Source organism: Limulus polyphemus, unplaced genomic scaffold (genome assembly GCF_000517525.1).
Source record: "Limulus polyphemus unplaced genomic scaffold, Limulus_polyphemus-2.1.2 Scaffold7, whole genome shotgun sequence".
NCBI lineage: Eukaryota > Metazoa > Arthropoda > Merostomata > Xiphosura > Limulidae > Limulus > Limulus polyphemus.
Genome location: NW_013665617.1, coordinates 953,587 through 964,178, shown reverse-complemented (window position 1 = coordinate 964,178; position 10,592 = coordinate 953,587).

The following is a 10,592-nucleotide window of genomic DNA, read 5'->3' as shown; positions in this document are numbered from 1 at the left end:
TTCACAACGAACGTCTCACGTGCTCAACTCAACAATACTCTGTCCGCAGTTCAATTACACATTACATTACCTTCCGTCAGTTCTTAACGGTTTATATATATAAGAGTACTGCATATATAGTAGGCTCTCAAGATTTCAGGAAGGGACGTGAACGTTCGAGAAGATGATGTGTTACTAGCGTCACGTGACCTCCGCTGTCGTAACAATACGTACTATCTTAATTATCGTGAATAATTTACTTTACATACTTTTACGGTTATCTGTTCTGAAAGGATTTTATCATAGATAATGTATCGTTTTTTATAAATATTGAACAAAACAGTTAGTATAATTGATCATATTTTTAAGTATCAATTTAGTACTCATTTAAAGTGCTGATTATAGTTTTCATTTCTATATTTAATTTGCATGATGTAATTTGTGCATTTCTTTACATTTTATATGTAAAACGCTTATCACTCATTCATTTCAATAATAAATGTATTGTATAACATCTATTCGCTCTGAAAAGGATGCTTATTGAAATTTCTAAATAATATACAGTAATCTATATATTTAGCTTTATAAGTTGATTTGTTTCCCTAAAATTTAAAAGATTTATTTAAATAATTATGTTTAACTATTAATATTCTTACCTTTCTGTAGGTATTTTCATATAGGTCGTTCTTTCAGCCTATTGCTGACGCATCCCAGCAGATGGGAAGTGGATAAAGCTTAATCCTAGTGTAAGACCAAATGATGTGTTTACCTAAGCATAGTTAAATATTTATGAACAAAACTTCAAGATACGCTACTATACTATAAACATCCTAGCTTATAAATAACTAGAGTATATTTCATAGAAATATTTCTATATTATGTCAACATTGCTATCTCAGTTAGAGTTTGTATTTTTCATTTGTGTAACATTATGTGTAAATAAACACTAAATTTATTATGAGACACCATACTAAAGTCATGCCACTAGATGAATAAACGAATAAAGGTTCAATGCAAACTAAATATGTAAGATTTCAGTCTGTAGGTTCAGAAAATCTAATTTATCGACTATTTCAAACAAGATATTTTTCTCAAATAGATTTTAAAACAATGTTTCGGTAACATATGATGCAATTTCTTTCACTTATACTTTATAAAAAGATCATCAGATATATAATAATCATCAGTTACAAATCAGTGGTTTGTGATTTTTTAACATAAAACTCGTATTTCATCGTAACCCATCATTAATATATGTAATTAAAATAACAGACTTAATAAGTATCACTCATACTTAAATATATATTAATAAAACTTCAAGATACACTAATACGCTTTTACATAAACATCTTATTAACAATGTTAAAATCTACTAATATACTATTCACGTAAACATCTTAATTTATAAAATGCTGACCTACAGCCCACTCTAATAATACCTACAGCATACACATGTTCTAGTATGTTAGTAGTCAATTAGAATAAATCACCATAAGCGAAACATAAGAGGTATTATATTGTTTCACCCTCCCTCTATCCCCCCAGTGGCACAGCGGTATGTCTGCGGACTTACCACGCTAAAAACCGGGTTTCGATACCAGTGGTGGGCAGAGCACAGATAGCCCATCGTGTAGCTTTGTGCTTAATTTCAAACAACAAAATCCCTCCCCTATTGCTTAAAACTGTTGTGTGTTCATCATAGCCTAATATTTTATCATTAATATATGTAAGTAAAAATCACAGACTTGTCAAGTATCGCATGTAGTGAAACATTTATTAACAAAACTTTAAGTTAGAAAAAAAACGACTTTATCTACTATTTATCACAAATAATGTGCATACATTTTCCATTTGAAGCTTTAACGAATAAAATCTGTAAAATTTCTTGACCATATCTTTCAATTTTGTTGCTTGTTACGATAAAAAATATGGTGTATAAGAAAAGGCGATTCTTTCACATTGTATATATACAATATGTTTGCTGTTTATCATTACAGAATATACTTTGCATCCCAAATAATTTGTATGTAAGTCTTACAATAAAGAAAATATTTTGTGTGTCATTGAACATGACAGTTAGTAAAAGACGATTTTATCCTTTCTTCCATTTTATATAACGATACAAAAAACTAAATGTACATTCATAACATTCTCAAGATTTAATGGTACATTAACAAATTACTACTTTCGGTTTTCGATCTAGAACTCGCACATTTGTAGTTTAAAACTACTATCGTTTTATAAGCATAACTTATCAAGATTTATACATAGTCTAACTTCTTCAAAGTGTATATATTTAGATACATAAATAAATAACAGTATCGTCTACCTTACAATTTGGGTTTTGTTTTTCAAATGTATCCTAAGGGCATAATTCTGCAAACAGCTAGATAACGTTTGATATTATAGGAATAACACAAACTGAAACATGTATGAATTATAAAATACTGAATTGCCAAGATTGAATTTACTTTCATACAAGTCTATTACATTTCGGTTAGTGTACAATTCTTGTATACTTTCTACTCAGTAAGTTAGACTCTCCTACTCACCGTTGTTCGTTAGTCATATGGCAGTCAATGACCTCAACTTGAGAATCAGCTTGTTATATTGCCATGCAGTAATTGAACATAATGAAAACAAGAACTAATATATTTTGTCTGATATATAACAACACTGATTGTAACTGTAAAATAAGATTCTTCACACACACATAAATATTGAGAATCTGTAAATGTTATAATATTTACGAAAATTAGATATTCACTGTAGTAACACCAACATTATCAATATGATGTATTATCATTAATTTATATTTTATAAAAGAAAATAATCTATGGTTGATTTAGTGCTGAACGAAAAATGTGATGTGTTGACATTTTGACAAGGCAAAATTAATACTATCAGGCTCTTGTAGGATATTAAAGATGGAGAATGTATTAAATAATATGATGTTAAATCGTTCTATTATTATAACAATAAGTACCATGAATACTATATCAATTTATCGACATTCACCAACGTGATTAGTTTTATCTCCAGAGGCTGCCGGTAAAAAAACACGCTTATTATAATTAAGTTAGTATCATTCCTACTATATAACACAACAATAGGGTTTTGTTATGAGATTTACGAAAATTAGTAAAGTTCATTGTAGTAACAGAAATAAGATAAAGTCATAACACATTATCACACAATTCTCTTTTGAGATAATAAAATCATACAAAACGTACATTCTTACATTAAAGAGCCAACAATGTCTAGTAGGGATGAAAGAATATTATCTATTATTGAAGTAGTTTTGTGATCATAGATAAGAAACATTCTTTCGGTAGTATATTAATGTTCAAAATCTCAGTCTAAACACTATTTACATCATTTATAATGTTACGTCATTTATTAAGGTTTTAACTTTAGGTGTTGCATTTACAGCTAACCCAACAAGCTCTAATATTAGGTGGGAGGTCTTGTTAGCAGCTGCATGCATTGCAAAGTGTGCACAGTCGATATGCTGTCATGTTTCTCTCAGTGGAAACCTGTAGTAAAGAATCAATAAAAAAGATTTGTAAATAAATATTATCAACCTGTAATTCAATAGAGTCGTCGTATGTTCACTGTGGATAGTACATAAGTTTGTAAGTTAAAAGACATGTGATTGACTACCTTACTGTAGAAGGGAAACTCCAATTATTGTAGTGCTTGTCTACATTTTATGGAAGCTTGGTCATGTACACTGTCAGTCTCGGCATAAAACAACGAGGCTTCCATCAAATAGGGGGTCCATGAATGTTTTCCCTTTTACCAATGCGGGTGGTTTCTATCATACCACACCCATAACTAAATACCTGGTTGCTGAGACATTTGGGGTTGGTAGTTGATGATTTTGTAAGCAATCGAGATTCAACACAGTGGGAGAAACTCTGTGATTTGTTGATTGAATACATCAATCTCTTTGTAGGATTAGCTGGTGAACTGGGTCGAACAAACTGAACTTGCCATCACATAGATACAGGTAATGCACATCATAGCAGGATACAAATGGGACACCAGGAATGAAATATAGCATACAATAACTTGATTATCTCTAGTAATGATTGTAAGAACAAAGGAGAGTACATCATAGCTCTATATTGAATATAGACAGGTGAATATAGTGATCCATATTGATATGTTCTCATTCCCATGGAGATATGAATATTTGGACACATTGAAATGTGCACTGTGATTCATCATTTTGTGCCTGGAATCTGGTATTAGAAACTTGAGATGGATGACAAAAACAGTATAAAACTGCTTTTGGGACTCATAGTGTTTTTTTGTTTTTTTTTTTGGTAGAGGGGGTGTACATGTCATACCAATCAGTCCGAGTAACATGTCTATCACTTTTGAAAGACTAATGGAGCTTACACTGAAGGGGCTGCAATTCGATAGATGCCATTTTTGCATTGATAATGTCTTGATCTTTGTCAACATGTTTGACTCTGATGTTAAACACTTGAGCCTTGAACTTCATCACACAAGAAAAGGTAGGCATGAAATTCAAACCAGAGAAATAAATGTGCACTTCTTCATGCACAAGTGGAATTTCTTTGTCATATTGTGTCAACATATAAAGGTTCAACTGACCCTGCAAAGGTCTCAGTGGTGCAGGACATTCAAGCCATGAGACAGTGAGAAGTTCACAGTTTCTTTGTTTTTTCAACGTATTACCAGCATTCTGTGGAAACATTTTCCAAGTCTGTCACAGTATTATCTGCTCTAACTAAAACTGATTCACATTTTAGATGGACTAAGGACTGTGATCAGGCATTTCACTCACTAACCATGTTTTATTTGAAAAACTAGTGTTCGAATGTCTACAACAAGATTGTGAAATCTTGTTGGACACTGATGCCAGCAATAGTGGAATTCAGGCAGTGCTATTGCAGTTGAAACACAGCGTGGCTCTTGAATGCAGATGTTACATGACAAAGAAAGACATCTTCAAAGATATGGGCTTTTTCAAACACTTCCAACACTAATTCATGTCCATGCTTTGTTGAAATAGCTTACCTGTACCTCACCCACGTGCATCAATTATATGTACATGTTTTATAGCTTGCTTTATTGTATCGAGAAATAAACTTCTAAAAACTTTCTACGGATTATGTAGCTTCTGCAAATAAAATATCATATTTTATGTGGTATTTATTTGAATCCACAGCTTTGAAAATTCATTAAGATTTCATTGTGATATGTTTTTGAAGAAATAACTTAAACTCATTAACTTTGTTGTATACTTTAATTACTGATTTTCATGTCTTCCTTCGTTCTTGTAAAACTTCCATACAACTTTATATTTTATAAAACTTTACATTTTATCTCTGTGTCGATATGAATCAAAATAAACAAACAAAAACAAAGTTTCATTGAGCTTATGATCATTGATGTACAAGAAAAATAACTTATTTTACCATACCAAAATTACAAATAAACCAACAAGATCTAGCATAGTGACCTGCAAAGCATAACTTGATATTGTCAAGTGTAAAATTACTGAACTAAGCCTAACTCATTCCATGAAAGTCATTACTTTCACTATCATACTGCAATATTATAATTCAAATTAACTGCAAAAGTGAGTTTTATACAAGCTTTAAACAAAAAAGAGTTATTAATTGTGGTGGAAATTCTTTACAAGTGCTCCGCAGTGGCATCGCGGTAAGTCTGCGGGTTTACAACGCTAGAAACTGGGTTTCGATACCCGTGGTAGGTAGAGCACAGATAGCCCATTGTGTAGCTCTTTGCTCAACTATAAACAAACAAATATCTTTTCTTTTAGCAATATATAATTAAGCTAAGATTTTACCACTTTGTTGTAATTGCTACACGACTCTTTTGAACTGGCTTGTGTTTTTGAGAAGACCAAAGAAGAGCGTTCATTATGTGTTTGTATCATTAGATAAGACTTACCGAAGTTGAGATATAGGTTGAGAAACAGTGATTGGCTACACAATAAATAAAACTACGGTTTTATTCAATTTACAAGGTGACATTAAGTCCCTTTTTCAGATCTTTTAGGCCTTTCCTCCTAGAAGGCTATGAGTATTGTATAATATTCTGAAAATTTGAAAAAATTCACAAACACCAATGATTGCATTTGGAACGTGCTGAAATTGACACAAAATCAAAAGCAGGATTTGTTTTAATTTTTATCTATAACATTAAATAACAAAAGTTTTTATTGAATAAATTTCATCTTTAAATATTTTTCATTTACCGTGTGAAAGATCAAATACAAATTTATTTTCTATGATTTTTTTTTTCATTCATTGGTACAAGTTTACCCTCGAGTTGGGTAGCACCCGTCCTGGTGTGATAGAGTTAATACATATAGACTCCTTGATCCGCAGTGATTCCTCATTTAGACTACATCTTATTATCTTAAAGTGCTAGTTGTCCATTGGCATTCCACATGCCTGAGCATGTAGTTGAATAGAGGACTTTGTTTACTTTGCTGTAATAGTCTGTTCTTTAATGCATCTTTCAAAAGTTCTAGCTATCAACCCTATACAACCTAATCGAATGATTGGGGTAAATTAAAAAACTAACAGATGACCTTACAGCTAGAATATGTGACCTTGTTTATAAAAATGAATCAGAGATTAATAACTTGACTAAGTACACATTTCACAAGTTACTTGAGTTTACTACAAAACAGTGAAATTTCGTATTCAACAGTAAATTTTATGATCAGATTGATGGAATTGCCATGGAGTCAAAATTAGCTCTTAGTTTGGCTAATTTTTTCCAGCAAATTGTCGGGACGAAAACAAAGCTCTGATTCACAAAATATATTTTGATGACACTTTCAGTATTTAAAGATCAGTCTTATGTTAAGTTATTTTTAGAGAGAAGAACTGCTGTCGACTTCCATACATGAAGTAGTTGTATTCCAGTTGAACTGAGCAGGCGTTATCTCAAAGGAATGGCAGAGAACATAGGTAACTAGAACGACAAAAATTTAATGACTTTTGACCACTTGGCTTTCCAAAACCACATATACCGGTATAACTGAAAAATATTACATTACTTTAAAATAAGAAGGTAGAAATTGTATAGTTACACCTGTTTACTACGCTTTTCTCCCCTCTCTGTTTCAGGCTTGTTTTCAAGCTAACATCAATCTTAAACTTTAAAACCAATTTACACACATGCACTGGTCAATGAGCACTGTAACTTTCTTTCACTTCTGTAAACATGTGCATGCAACATAACCATTTAACAAAGATTACTATGTATGTTAAACATAAAAATGAAAATCTTTCAACAAAGTTAATTAAGATAACAATTGCAAAAATAAAGAAAGAACAATTCCAAAAAATACCCTTCATCAAAGATCGAATCCAGCTCTTTAACAAAGATACAATAATTTATATATAAACGTCAATATATGTGTGTATCTGTTCCTTATACGTTTCCACATTTTTTTGAGCAATCAACACCAAACCTGACACAGTGATACGTGGTGACATGAGGAAGGTCATGAGATGGGAGGTGGGGTGGATCCCTCATCTAATTTGAAATCTAATTTCGGAAAAAAATACTAAATCAGCACAACTTGACACAGTACTACAAATGAGATGAGGTAGGTCATAAGGGGGGTTGGACCCTCCCCATCTAGTTTCATATTGATAGAATTCTTGAAAACAGTATATCTTTTTTTTTTCAGTATTGGAACTTTTATGTATTTTTATTGCACTTTTAATGTTTATTATGTTAAGAAAAAAAATAGAAGCACAATTTCCTATCCTTTGCTAGAAACGAGTATATATTTCACCCGTCCGACGGACGAGTACTCCAGCTAGTTATATATGATTGTAAATATATAATTCTTCATTGAAAGTACTTTATATAATATGCAAGGAAAGTACAAATCAACATAATAATTTACTGAATGAAGAAAAGAGCTCCTTAATCATGTAACCATGGGTATAACAAAAATTAAACTTACAAAATACAAAACAAAATAAACCCTTATATAATGATACTCATTTTAATTTCGTAAGAATTTATAATTTAACATAGTTCAATGCAAAATCCAAATTACTGCGTACAGTTTGTTATAATAAAAAATAGAAGCCCTTCATAACTTTACCAATAATAATAAAATAATGGAAGAGAAAAAAAAACAATAAATACCAAATGAGATATTAGAAAAACACAAAGAAATTAAATACATCAAAACAAGGTCGTTAAGCATAGAGTTACAGTTAATGAGAAAATTCCAATTTTGAAATGATCCGACAGCGTTACATGTGTAATTGTCGTTTTGAATGAAGATAGTTTGATATGTTATGCTTTTAATGAAAGGTCTATGTTGTATGATTTCCCTTAAGAAAAGATTTATTTTATTTTGTAATTGTAATGCTAAAGGATATGCCTTACTTTGGATTCTGGTTTGACTTTTGAAGGTTTTGTTTCTGTACTGTACTTAGTTTGATTTTATATTCTAATTTGTAATTATTTGGTTTCAAAGTTATGTTTTATGTGTTGTGTAAGTACTTAACAGTGGTGAGAGTAACAAATACATGAGTTTAATGAAACATTTCTGTGAAATATTTCCACAAGTTTGATGTGAGAAACTGTTTGAGAAAAAACCAGCAAAAAACAAAAAGAGAATCATAAAACCTCTTTTCTCCTGAAACTTTTTTATTTTTGATCAAAAAAGTTACATTTTATATATCTAGTGAATGTCAAATATTCATCAGATAAATGTTGCAAAATTAAAATATATGAATTATACAATATTTTCTATTTAAAACTATTGAAGGATAAATATAATTATTCTTTGTACTTGAATTTTGAAATATGATACAGGTGTGCATTTAATGCCTGAAAGGTGTACACATGTGCTGCAAGGGTAATCTGGTCTTTGTTTGAAATTAAAAACAGACGAGGATGACCTGAAGGTAAGAGGAGAGGAAATGTTTAGTATGTTGGCATATGAGTCATTTTCATTCTGATTTGTTAGTAAATTGAGCTCATAATGTTAACCTAAAATTCTTCAAAGTTTTTCAGATGCACTCAAGTGTAGTAAGTTTTCAAAGTCGAGCAATGGTCAAGGAAGTGGCTAAGCTACTATTGCACTGAATCATTTGTCTATGGTGTTATATGAGCTTTCTCGTGGGAAAGATTGTTATAAAGTGGAACATACAATATGAAGGTGGGTAGTAAGGTTTTCCGCTGGTGGATCTGTGATACTTGAAGATACATCCTCCCTTGCTTTTTGTCCTGAATCAACTACAGCGTTATAGGTAATGCACATGCTCTGAGAAGAGAGATAGTATAGAACTGGGTATCTATCGAATACATTATATTGTATTTTTTTTAATATTTCATTTATTACAATTTAATTGTTAATGTCTTAACAAATTGCAAGGATAATATTTTATATTAATTAATTGCTAATCAATATTCCAGCCCTTGACGTCAGAAGAAGTTTTCTAAGAAATCAGTTTATTAGCTTGACATTTGGTTTAATACTTCGTTTCATGGAATATATGTTTTTACTGTTTGATAACGTGGCAATTAGTACAGGTTGAGAAAATCAATACGCATATGACAATAATAAATTTAAATAAATTAGTTTTAATTTTAAGAAACATTTTACAAGGATTGTGATTTACCTTTTTCTGTTTTCATTTTAATGATTAATCTTTATACATCCTAAAAAGTTTTAGTATCTCCAATGATATGGCCATTTGGACTACAATGAATGATAAATCTATGAAAGTAACATTCACATGAAAATGTTTTCAACAAACATATGAACAGATATATCATTAATATTCTTAGGAGAGTTAAATTTCTTTAACATTTTGCGTTTTGACACATGTCTACAACAATAATAAGCATGATATGTACAATATTGTCCCCACAGACGAATAAGGTCCTTGCAATATTTTTTATTATTAGTCTATATTCGACAGTTCTATTTGATGAATCTGCTAATGCTGAGGTTACATAGAGGCAGACCTAACGGGACAAAATATTCTCATTTCGACCAAAGTAGATACAGACCCAGTGACTTTTCAGTTTATGACTCGGATCCAGGTTGATAACGTACAACTGCTTGTCTTTATGGTGATTTACTTGATTATTGGCAAAAACACCTCCAAGTTTCTTTTGCATACACACATATTGTGAGAGTATCGAATATATCTCTATAGTGTTAATAGCTTCTTACACATCAGTTATGATGTTTCTAGACTGATTAATTTCTAAAATGACTGGAATTCAGCATAAGTAAGAACATTTATAGTTGTGTAAGGCTCTACCAAAACGTATTTCTATCTGTACACTGAGTGGTCACAAGTAAATAGATACCTAATTTTTCGTCATTTAACTGATTTTTGTTAACTAATTTGTGTTCACAGAGCATTATGTAAATGAAAATGGTCCGCACACTAATTATCTTGTGCTACAATATGCCTAGAACTCAAGGTTCTCTCGAATTGTCAGATTTTGTTAGATGAAGTATAGTTGGTCAAGCAGATGGTGGAATAAGTCAGCGGCAAATTTCGCAGAATTTGGGAATCCCGCTTTCGACAGTCAACAGAATCATCGTGCAG